Source organism: Macrobrachium nipponense, chromosome 37 (assembly GCF_015104395.2).
Source record: "Macrobrachium nipponense isolate FS-2020 chromosome 37, ASM1510439v2, whole genome shotgun sequence".
In the NCBI taxonomy this organism is placed as follows: domain Eukaryota; kingdom Metazoa; phylum Arthropoda; class Malacostraca; order Decapoda; family Palaemonidae; genus Macrobrachium; species Macrobrachium nipponense.
The window spans coordinates 26685049-26695425 of NC_061097.1; the positions used below are offsets into that span (position 1 = coordinate 26685049).

General features: G+C 35.8%; 1 long non-coding RNA gene across 1 annotated transcript in view; it reads right to left on the reverse strand.

Annotated features, from left to right (window-relative positions):
• Nucleotides 1-8673, reverse strand: part of LOC135208946 (uncharacterized) — a 31900-nt gene extending 23227 nt beyond the window's left edge. Inside the window, exon 1 of the long non-coding RNA XR_010313250.1 lies at nucleotides 8504-8673. This is a non-coding gene — a long non-coding RNA (uncharacterized LOC135208946). The remainder of the gene's footprint in view (nucleotides 1-8503) is intronic.
• Between the last annotated feature and the right edge of the window lie 1704 nt (nucleotides 8674-10377).

The window sequence follows — 10377 nt, forward strand, 5'->3', positions numbered from 1 at the left end:
TGGGAAATACAGAATGAAAAGATCGCTAATCAGAGAGAGAGAAGAAGAGAGAGGAGAGAGAGAGAGATAGAGAGAGAGAAGGATGGAGAGAGAGCGAGAGAGAGAGAGAGAGAGAGAGAGAGAGAGAGAGAGACTTTTATTAGCGACTTGCGTTTGTGATGGTTAATTTTTCCAAATCCTTTTCACATACAATTTACGATTGTTAACAAATGTCCCCCTACTCAAATCATTCTTCAATTGAATGCCTGCAGACGGGTTCATTTGAGACAAGTATGCACACACAAATGCAAACACGCGCACGCATACACACACAAACGAATTATTATACCATTCTACCATCTTTCTTCGTAAATAGAGTGAATATCACTCAAATTATCACAAAAAATAGCAACGCTGTCAGCTCATACCGAAACAAGAAATCAAGTTGAAAACCAAGTGTTCATTATGAGCCTCGTCAGAAGCATTTACAAGATGAATTCCAAGTTATGTAGTGTCAAGTAATTTTTTTTATTCTTGTTCAGATTTAGCCTTTACGATGATTTTGTTTTTTTCGACTGAGAATCGGGGATTGTCACAGCCAAGAATTTTCTTCAGTGAACGGTATATAACCAAGTCACTTAGAGGGGTCACTTCTTCGCTTATTTTGTGTGTGATATACTGAGACCACACTGGAGGAGAAAAAATATCTTCCATAGTTATTCTTGTAAATGTTCTTCTCTTTTGAGATAAGAGTGTTTGGTACATATGGCTCTAAAGTAGCCATACTAGAGTCTGGAGGGATTCCATTGACAATTCCTTTGAAGAAAGCATTGGGTCATCAGCAGAAATAGGAGGGGTTGCCATATAACGTGAAAACTTAGTTCATCCAGATATCCCCCATACCCACCATGGAGTCACGCTTAGAGGACGGGTTATCCCTTTAATTAGGGTCGTCCTAGGGGTAATTACCAGATATACACCCCATCTCCAGTGCTAAGGCGTCATAATGTCCGTCGAGATCAGACCAGGCACTGATGATAGGGTTTGACATTAAACTTTCCTCTCGCTCAAAACATCAGGTACTCGAGTCTACGGGTGAGGTGGCATGACCTCCATTCTCACCCTCCTTCAGACCCCAAGAATTACGTATTCTAAATCATGTTCAAAACCAAGCTAAAAGTCATCAACATAAAATCTATACCTTACAGGGGGAGGAAGCAGAAAGATGAAATGTTTTAGTAAAAGGAAAAGGGCTGACTTATTTAGTTGGATCAACAGCTGGACACCAAGGCCCAGCGAGAAAGTAGTTCCCACCAGGCATCAAAGTCCAGCTGCTAAACCCTAAGCCCCACCCCCCCCATCCTCGGCAAGGCTTCAGCATGTGGGGGGGGGGGCGCCTTGCAACTACGCGGTGTTCCTAGCAATGAGATGCAAGATTCGTCACTACAATGTAGATTACAAAACTATTCTTAATTATCAGAAGATGGAACCTATCCACATTTATTTTCTGTAAAAAAAATATACAAAGATTATTTCTATTTCCTATATAACGATAAATGAAAATTTTTAAAATGTTATATTTTTCTGTAAATATACAAAGCTTTTTATTAATGAAGTTGCTGTTGTTATTATTATTATTATTATTATTATTATTATTATTATTATTATTATTATTATTATTATTATTATTATTATTATTATTATTATTATTTCAGTAGATGAAACCTATTATTATTATGGAACAAGCCTACTACAGCGTTCATTAGGAAGAAGTGAGAGGAGTTAAAGAGAAATACAGAAATAAAGCAAAACTACCGATAACAAAACAGCCTTACGTTGTAACAATAGATGTTTTATTCACAAGCTCATAATTCCAATAATTTTGCTACGAAACCAAAGTAGCCGCTGGTTGTGCATAAATGAATGAGGTTGCCAAAGGGAGGATAATGTACCAACTTGTTGCCATTTGAAAAAGAGCGCTATTATAATACTTCAACAATGTTCTGCTTCGTACAAAATTTCCAGAGAAGATTGGGACCTCTTAGACAACTGCCGTAAGGCCCATCTATCAGATCACGATATTCACTTTGGGAGGTTTTATGAATAAACCAATATACGCCTTACGCCACATTGGTCATCAACGAGAAACCTATACAATCTAGTCGACCGGTTTCCACATTTTACTTGAGCGTTTTTTATGAAATTTTATTTGAGATTTATTTCATGAACATATTGGAACGATTTTTATGTAATTTTATCAGAGCGATTTTCATGAACTTATTAGAGCGGTTTTCATGAATTTATCGTTTGTATAGTGTTTTTACGTCGCATGGAACAAGTGGTTATTCAGCAACGGGACCAACGGCTTGACGTGACTTCCGAACCACGTCGAGAGTGAACTTTTATCACCAGAAATACACATATCTAACCCCTCAGTGGAATGCCCGAGAATCGAACTCGCGGTCACCGAGGTGGCAGGCCAAGGCCATGCCGATCACTTCATGATATTATTGGAGCGATTTTCATTTAACTTTATTTTAGCCAAATTCAAAAAAATTATATTTGAACGTTTTTCATGAAATTTTATTTGAGCGTTTTTCAAGAATTTTAATATGAACGTTTTTCAAGAAATTTCATTCGAGCGTTTTTTTTATGTAATTCTATTTGAGCGTTTTTCATGAAATTGCATAAATATAGGCTAAAACTTTCTGCTCCCTTAAAGTCAGGTACCACCAACATACGGGTATCACATTTTAGGAAATTAATCGCTTTCGTAACTAAGGCTGGACAAAATGCAATGATAGTTCATTCATTCACTATAATAATTATCGAGAAAAAAAGAATAATATTCGAGGAAAAATAAATGCACTGGTTGTTCAAAAATGATGTGACTTGGAAACATTACTGGACATTTTATTATTTGTTTGTCTGTCTGTAGTATGGTGTTCTTACGTTGCCAATCAAACCTTCACAAAGTGATGCAGGCGTTTGCTAGGACATTACTCTAATTAAAACAGACAATATTCTCTCTCTCCCTTCAGGTAAATTAATGTCCATGATGAGGAACTGAGCCGAAGGAAACTGAACTTCAGAAAATATTAGAAGGAGAAAATACGAAAAGGTCAGATGTCAAAAATGTAAATTCTGTAACTTGAGCTTTTAGTTAAAACCTATAAACTGTCATGACAGTCAAGATGTCAGTTGATATGCAACTGAATATCGCAGCAGGATAAAGAACATCAAGGATTCTGAGAATGACGTTGTCGAATGACTGACAGAAGAAAAATAATTCCTTCATTAAAAACTATTCGACAAAAATCTATCATTATTCCCAGAAAAATCCTGTCAACAAAGACTTCGCATTAATTACTGTCAGCCTTATAAAATTACTTGCTGCGTTCATTAATGACATTTCAAATGAACGTCTTCCATAAAAGTCTGGAAAAGGTATATGAGTGGATTTAATGATGAATAAAACTCTACGGTTACAGAAGAAAAACTCAAATTCCATTGGGATATTCCATTAGAAAGTCCTTTACATGGGTTTGCTTGGGTTAGTTTGTTCGTTTGTTTATGCCTTTTTATTATGATAATGATTTTAAAAATGTATTTGTCTAAATTTCCGCATCAGTTAGTAAACTTCATCAGCAAAAATGTGAATCTATTTATTACAAATTCGTAGAATTTTGACGTTATCGTATGAGACACAAGTCACTTTATATAGTTTCGATCATTTTTTCCAAACCACTGGAGATTACCGTATGATATTATATCCGGCTCAACGTAAGGGCAAACGTCACTAGAGTAGGCATAAGAGACATAACTCCGATTATTCCATTTCTCGGAAAATATAGGAAGTTAGAATTTACTTCTGTTGTATGATCCAGCATTCTGAAGCGTCACGTGGTGAAATTACGTCATAATTCAGTTTGAAAATGTTATATTTAGAGTTATAATAATTCAACGCTTAAGAAAGTGAAAAGAGGGAGTTGGAGAGGTTGGACAATAAGGTGGAGGAAAGAAAGCGGAAATGGAGGCAAAGTAAATAGCTACAAAGTGGGTACAGCGAGTGGCCGAAGGGACGCGGTAAACAATCTTTAGTAATGCCTACAGTGCACGAATGGAGGTGCACTGACGGCACTAACCCCTATAGATATTCGACATCCGTTTTGAAGCTATTTTTCAATTTGTGACTTCTTGGCCATAAAAATAGGTCTGTCATAGTCAAGTATTTCGAATACAAATGACACTAAGTCTTTGCGTCCTATCACGTTTCAAGCAGCCAAGAGAAATAACGTATGATAAAAGGAATATAAAAAAAGTATAACAACAACACAGAAAAAGATAACAACCTTCCCCATAGGAAAGGTATAAATATCTCCTTAATAATAAAAGGGAATTGGCTTCTTTAGCATCCGAGCAGGCTTGTAAACACATCTGCCTAGACAAGCAGTTCCACACAGCTTCCCTAACCACGTTCCCCCGCACAGCGGAGCCGGGGGGGGGTGGGTGATTTTTCTCCGCCCCCCTGAAGAGTCTGTCATTCCCATCCGCCTACCTTTCGCCGGCATCGGGGGCCTCCGCTTAGAGCTACTGAATCCAAAAAAAACCATTTATTTATTTATTTATTATTTATTATTTATTATTATTATTATTATTATTATTATTATTATTATTATTATTATTATTATTATTATTATTGGGAAACTGGAACTTATGAAATAGTATATACATCTTCACTCGGTTATTGATAATTTTCCTCCGGGCTCTTCCCCTTAGTTTTTAGATTTTACTCAAAATCATGCATGATTCATTTCATTTTAGTTTTATATAAAAGAAATCTATTGAGATGGTTATTTGTCTGTCCATCCTCAAGTCTTAAAAGTTACTGAGGCTAGAGGGCTGCAAATTGGCATGTTGGCCATCCACCCTCCAATCATCAAACATACCAAATTGCAGCCCTCTAGCCTCAGTAGTTAATATTTTTTCTAGGATTAAAGTTAGCCATGCATCGTGCATCTGGCACAGCTAGAGGGGCATCTTGGTGGCATCTGGGTAGCAACTGAGCGCTGACCGGTCGTGGACGAGTTTCATACTTCAGCACATTGAATTTTTCAACCAGCATTATATTATATAATGGGCAGAAAAGAACCTGTTACAGATGCGGACAAGAAGGCCATCTAGTGAAAGATTGCAACATCGATATTATAGAAGGAACTAGTATGTGGAATGAAAAAGACTTTCCTGACATAAGCAGGCAAAGAAATGATAATAAATCAGAGAAGGATAATGGTGATAATCGAGAACAAACAAGAGAAGGAAATAACACTGAGGGACAATAGGTAAGTGATAGCCAAAGAGGAACTGATATTAGTGAAGATGAAACTGATGTATACACAAATAGTGAAGCTGACAAAGGTCCAAGAGGAAATACTCAGGGAAACCAAGAAGGTAAAAAAATAAGTAAGGAAGAAGGATTAAAAGAGAGAAATGAAGACTATCTAATGAGTGAAGACAGTGGCGACGAGATAATTATGTGCTCGTTTGCAGTTATCTCCTGATGAAGTTGTGCAAGTAGAAACAGAAGAAGAAGAAGAAGACGTGCACAATGAAGAAATTATAAAAGGTGGAATACGAAGACGACATGCAAATAGTAACCGAGGAAATAGTCAACAGTGAAGAAGACGAGTTGATACCAACGGAAAAAGAAGTTGACAAAGAAGAAAAGGGTGAAGGTGAAAATGGTATGGATGTTGAGTCTATGAGGAATACTAAAATTCCTGAGGAAACCTTAATAGGGAGTGAAAAGAAAGGCAACAAAAGAACTGAAGAAAGGGGTAATAAGAATAGGAACGGAGATGAAAATCAAATACCAGTACGACAAAAATGGCAAGCTACTGTTAACGACAGTTCAGGTGTGAAAATTACCATTAAAAGGGACAATGGGCAGAAATGCTTAAAAGTATCGAATAATAGCGAAGGAGAATGTTTTGTTTTTTCTGAGTTGTCAAACCCCTTAAATGAAAGCCAGGATATGTTTGTTGATAATGTAGTAGATCATGGTCTTTCTAGTGATCAGAACTCTGGTAAACACAAACATGATGATAATAGTAATGGTAAAATAAATGTTCTAAACTGGCTAAAATAGGTAAATAATTAGTATGCATTTATTTTAATATATCCTTAAAAATGGCTTTAGTCACTGCTTTATTAAATGTTTGTGGTTTAAATGAGCTTACTAAGCAGTTGAAAGTAAAGATGTTAGTTGATCAATATAAAATTGATGTATTATACCTTCAAGAACATAATATTAGAGATGTGAATAGGATAAAATATTTAGAGGACTACTTTGAGGTTGTAATGAATATGCCTACTAGCGTTAAAGGTGGTACGTGTTTTCTTTTTAATAAAAAGTCAAATATTTCAGTTATTAACAGTGAAAAGGATGACACTGGAAATATATTATTTACGAGGATACTGTATAATGATATGAACCTCTCCTTATTGAATGTATACGCACCATCAGGTTCAAGTAAAGAGAGAGGGAGAACTTGTTCTCTGTGGATATTTTGTATTATTTAAGGAACAACATATCAAATTTGATTTTTGCCGGTGACTTCAATTGCGTACTTTCGGGTAAAGATGTTAGTACAGGTAATGAGAGGTATATATCAAAAGGTCTTAAATCTTTAGTACAGCATTTGGGATTGAACGACGCTTGGTTTTCATTGAACAATATTCCCGAATATACTACGAACATTCTAGGTAATTATGCTTCAAGAATTGACCTATTTTAGTCCTCGAGCGTCTGCAGTAGAATAAAAAATAACTTTATTAATGTTTTGTAAATGAAGGTGATGTTAACCTACAGGGAATGACAAAGTAAAAACCATATTTCATTATAAGAAGGAATAATCTAAATGATGCACCGTATTCGTTAGCTTAATTGAATTCTTTTAATTAAAAAACTATGGTATGTCAAAATCCTTACATTACTTTGCGGGAGCGGTAATAATGTTTGGTAAGTAACGCTCGTAACTACTCCTTTGCTTGCAATGGTTATTTACACATCGACTGTATATACAGACTTCTCCCGTAAGGTAAACAACATTCCCTCACTCGCAAGTGTTTACTGACGTTAAAGTTGTGGAACGGTTGGGGGAATCGCGTCCATGGGCGTTGCTATTTCACAATAAATATTTATATATAAAAAAGTTGGTATGAACTGACATCCATTTCGAAAATCTTGACAACTATATAAAAACACTGTTAGTTTTTAATAAAAATAGCATTTCTAGATAAACGTTTATCACTGCCAACACAAGGTAAAGAGAGGAGGATCTTTTTCCAGTTATCCGTTTTATCTGGTCAACAACAACAACAACAATATGAATACATGGATACGGCACCAGCGTTCAAAAACAGAAAAGCACACGTGAATTTTTAGCAAGGAAAAACCAAAATCATAGGCTACATAATGCATAAGCATAACCCAAATACATTTCAGGTTTATCAAACCTAATATTACCGCGGTCAGTTTTTAGGGCCAAAGTTCCCAAACCTCCACTGAACAGAAAATCAGAGCCAGAGAGCCACACACAAACCGTGTCATTTTATTTTGCCAAAGGCATAATATTCCCCACTGAACGGTTACAAAACAAAATAACTACTGAATTGCCCCAGGGCTCTTATACTAATGAAAATCTTAGGTATGCTGTCACAATCCATTTGAAAGGCAACACCATACATCAGAATCGCCTGAGCCCTCCATATAAAGCCTTCCTGAACGCCAGCAATTTTATGTGTATCCTAGGCAAACTGATGCAATATACCATTACCAAATAACCGCATCACAAAACCCAAGTTCAAAAGTTATGCTCCCACGACCTTTCGAATCAATCTAAATCCTTTGTATAATTGTTACACCTGACCAGTTAGTTTTCTCCAATATTCCTTATTACGAACTTTATGTAGGATCTAAACGTTACCAAAGCTGCAGTTCAAATCTTAGGTTTTGTTTTTGGTAAATGTACTAGTTTCACCTCGATAGAACCTTATCCATAGAACAAGCTTCCCTTTATTAAAAATAATCTTTAAACTGATTTCACTAATTCTGTAACCTTTAGAACAGGTTTACCAAATAGGATACCGGAAAATGTTCGTCACGAACCGTTGAAACTGAGAAACCTACAAAAAAAAAAAAAAAAAAAAAAAGTTTAAGCTCTTATGTATTCTTACCAGTTCTAAATTTTATGCTTATAAATCCTAAATAGTGTCTAAAAAACAAAAAGGCACATTTTCTTTCAACATGCAAGCACCCTGGATATTATCATTCTAAGCCAGTTGCCCAAATACCTTGAGTGTTTGTACTGAAACATCAAGAATAAATATCACTCCAGGAAAACAAAAAAGTCTAAGCTCCTATGTAAATCACAGAGAAAGAAATTTCTTACAAGTCCTAGATATTGTCTTCATTCTGAAACCTCCTATGAAAACTGGAGACCGGCAGAAGCCAAAAGCCTACCTATGCAAGATGTCAGTGACGTCTTATCATTGCCGCTGCTTAACAGAAACTAAATATTTCCTTGAGGTCTCTTGACTCTTGACTCTTGTTCTTTGAAGCTCTCAGCCAATCAGGAGCTGCCATGACGAGTTTCCCGAAACACGTCATCAGCGATTTGTAAAAGATCCTCCAATTGGCTGGAAGAAAAACAAAATAAAATCGCTATAAATTTCTCTCGTCATCAACACTTTATGAGAGATCCTCCCATTGGCTGGGAGAGAAACAAAATACGATCGCTATCAATTTCTCTCGTCATCAACGCTTTGTGGAAGATCCTCCCGTTTGCATTGGCTGGAAGAGAAACAAAAAACTATCGCTATCAATTTCTCTCTCGCTGCGCATAAACTGTTTACCAACAAAAAGAGCAAAATACGCTCCATGCTTTTATGATTATATATAACGCATGATAAAAGTTATCCTATAACAGGAATTTTCATTTTGGAATTTTATGTAACGACAGATGAATTACAGAAAAAAAATATTGGCAGTTTTAAAACAATTTTGGGAAATCAACTGGCAACGAAATTGGAGGAACTTTTAACTTGCATGATCGGGAAAAGCGAAATATAGAGAATATGATAATTTGATTGTGGACAGGAAAATGTAAATATTACGACTAGCCAGAGCTAAAGAGGCTGTTGCTCCTTGCACAATGTGCAACTTGATTTGCCGAATTGTGACTGGGTGAGGCCCTCGTCATCATGTCACAAGCCCCGTCGAGAGGTAGTGCTGTCAGTGCACATCATGCAGTGCACTGTAGGCATTACTTAAGGTTCTTTATCGCGTGCCTTCGGCCCCTAGCTGTATTCCCTTTCGTTCCTTTTACCGTACCTCCTTTCATATTCGCGTTCTTCCATCCTACCGGCCACCCTCCCCTGACAATTGATTCATAGTGCAACTGCGGTGTTTTCCTCTTGTTAAATCTTTTAACCCTTTTACAGTTCATTTCCGTTTTAGCGCTGAATGACCTCATAGGTCCCACTGCTAGGCCTCTGGCCTAAATTCTGTATTCAATTCAATTCACGATGTCAAACACAGGTAAAGATTCATTGGTGGTGATGAATCTGGTTAGTTAGCGAACAGCAAAAAGTGACACCGTTATCATAAAATCCTCAATATTTACGCAAATTTACCGTAGAAAACAAAGACCCCCCCCCCTTTTTTTTTTTTGTTCTTCGTTAAGTGTACAGAAGCAAAATACACACCGAGGAATATACAGTTTTCCCAATTTAATTGTGATAGTGATAACTTATTATTATTATTATTATTATTATTATTATTATATTATTATTATTATTATTATTATTATTATTATATTACTAAAGATATGACCGCCCAGTTGGAAAACCAGATTAAAATGAGTTGTACACATCAAACGAAGGCACTACCTTTGTAATTTGAGATTTAACCAGTATCTATTATCACCTTCCACTTCTAATGAAGCACGGATAAGTCATTATGATTTAAATGGACAACGCAAGTGTAAAAGTTAGTGAAATCATAATTGACTCCTAATGAAGTCTAAATCAATTTCACCTGAAAAATTAGTAAATCACCACTAATGACGAGAGAGCGAATGATTTCGCCGTTCTCATACAATTTCTCAAGTATCACCCTCATGGAATAACATTTAAAACATTTAAAAACTTTTAAAATTTTAAAAGAACATTTCCAATATTAAAACACCATTTAAAATTTTTGAATAACATTTAAAATATTATAATAATATTTAAAATATTAAAATCACATTTAAAATATTAAAATATAATTTAATATATTTGCCGACTAGGGTATATGCCTCAAAATTTAGGTTTAAATTACCCAATTACCGGTGG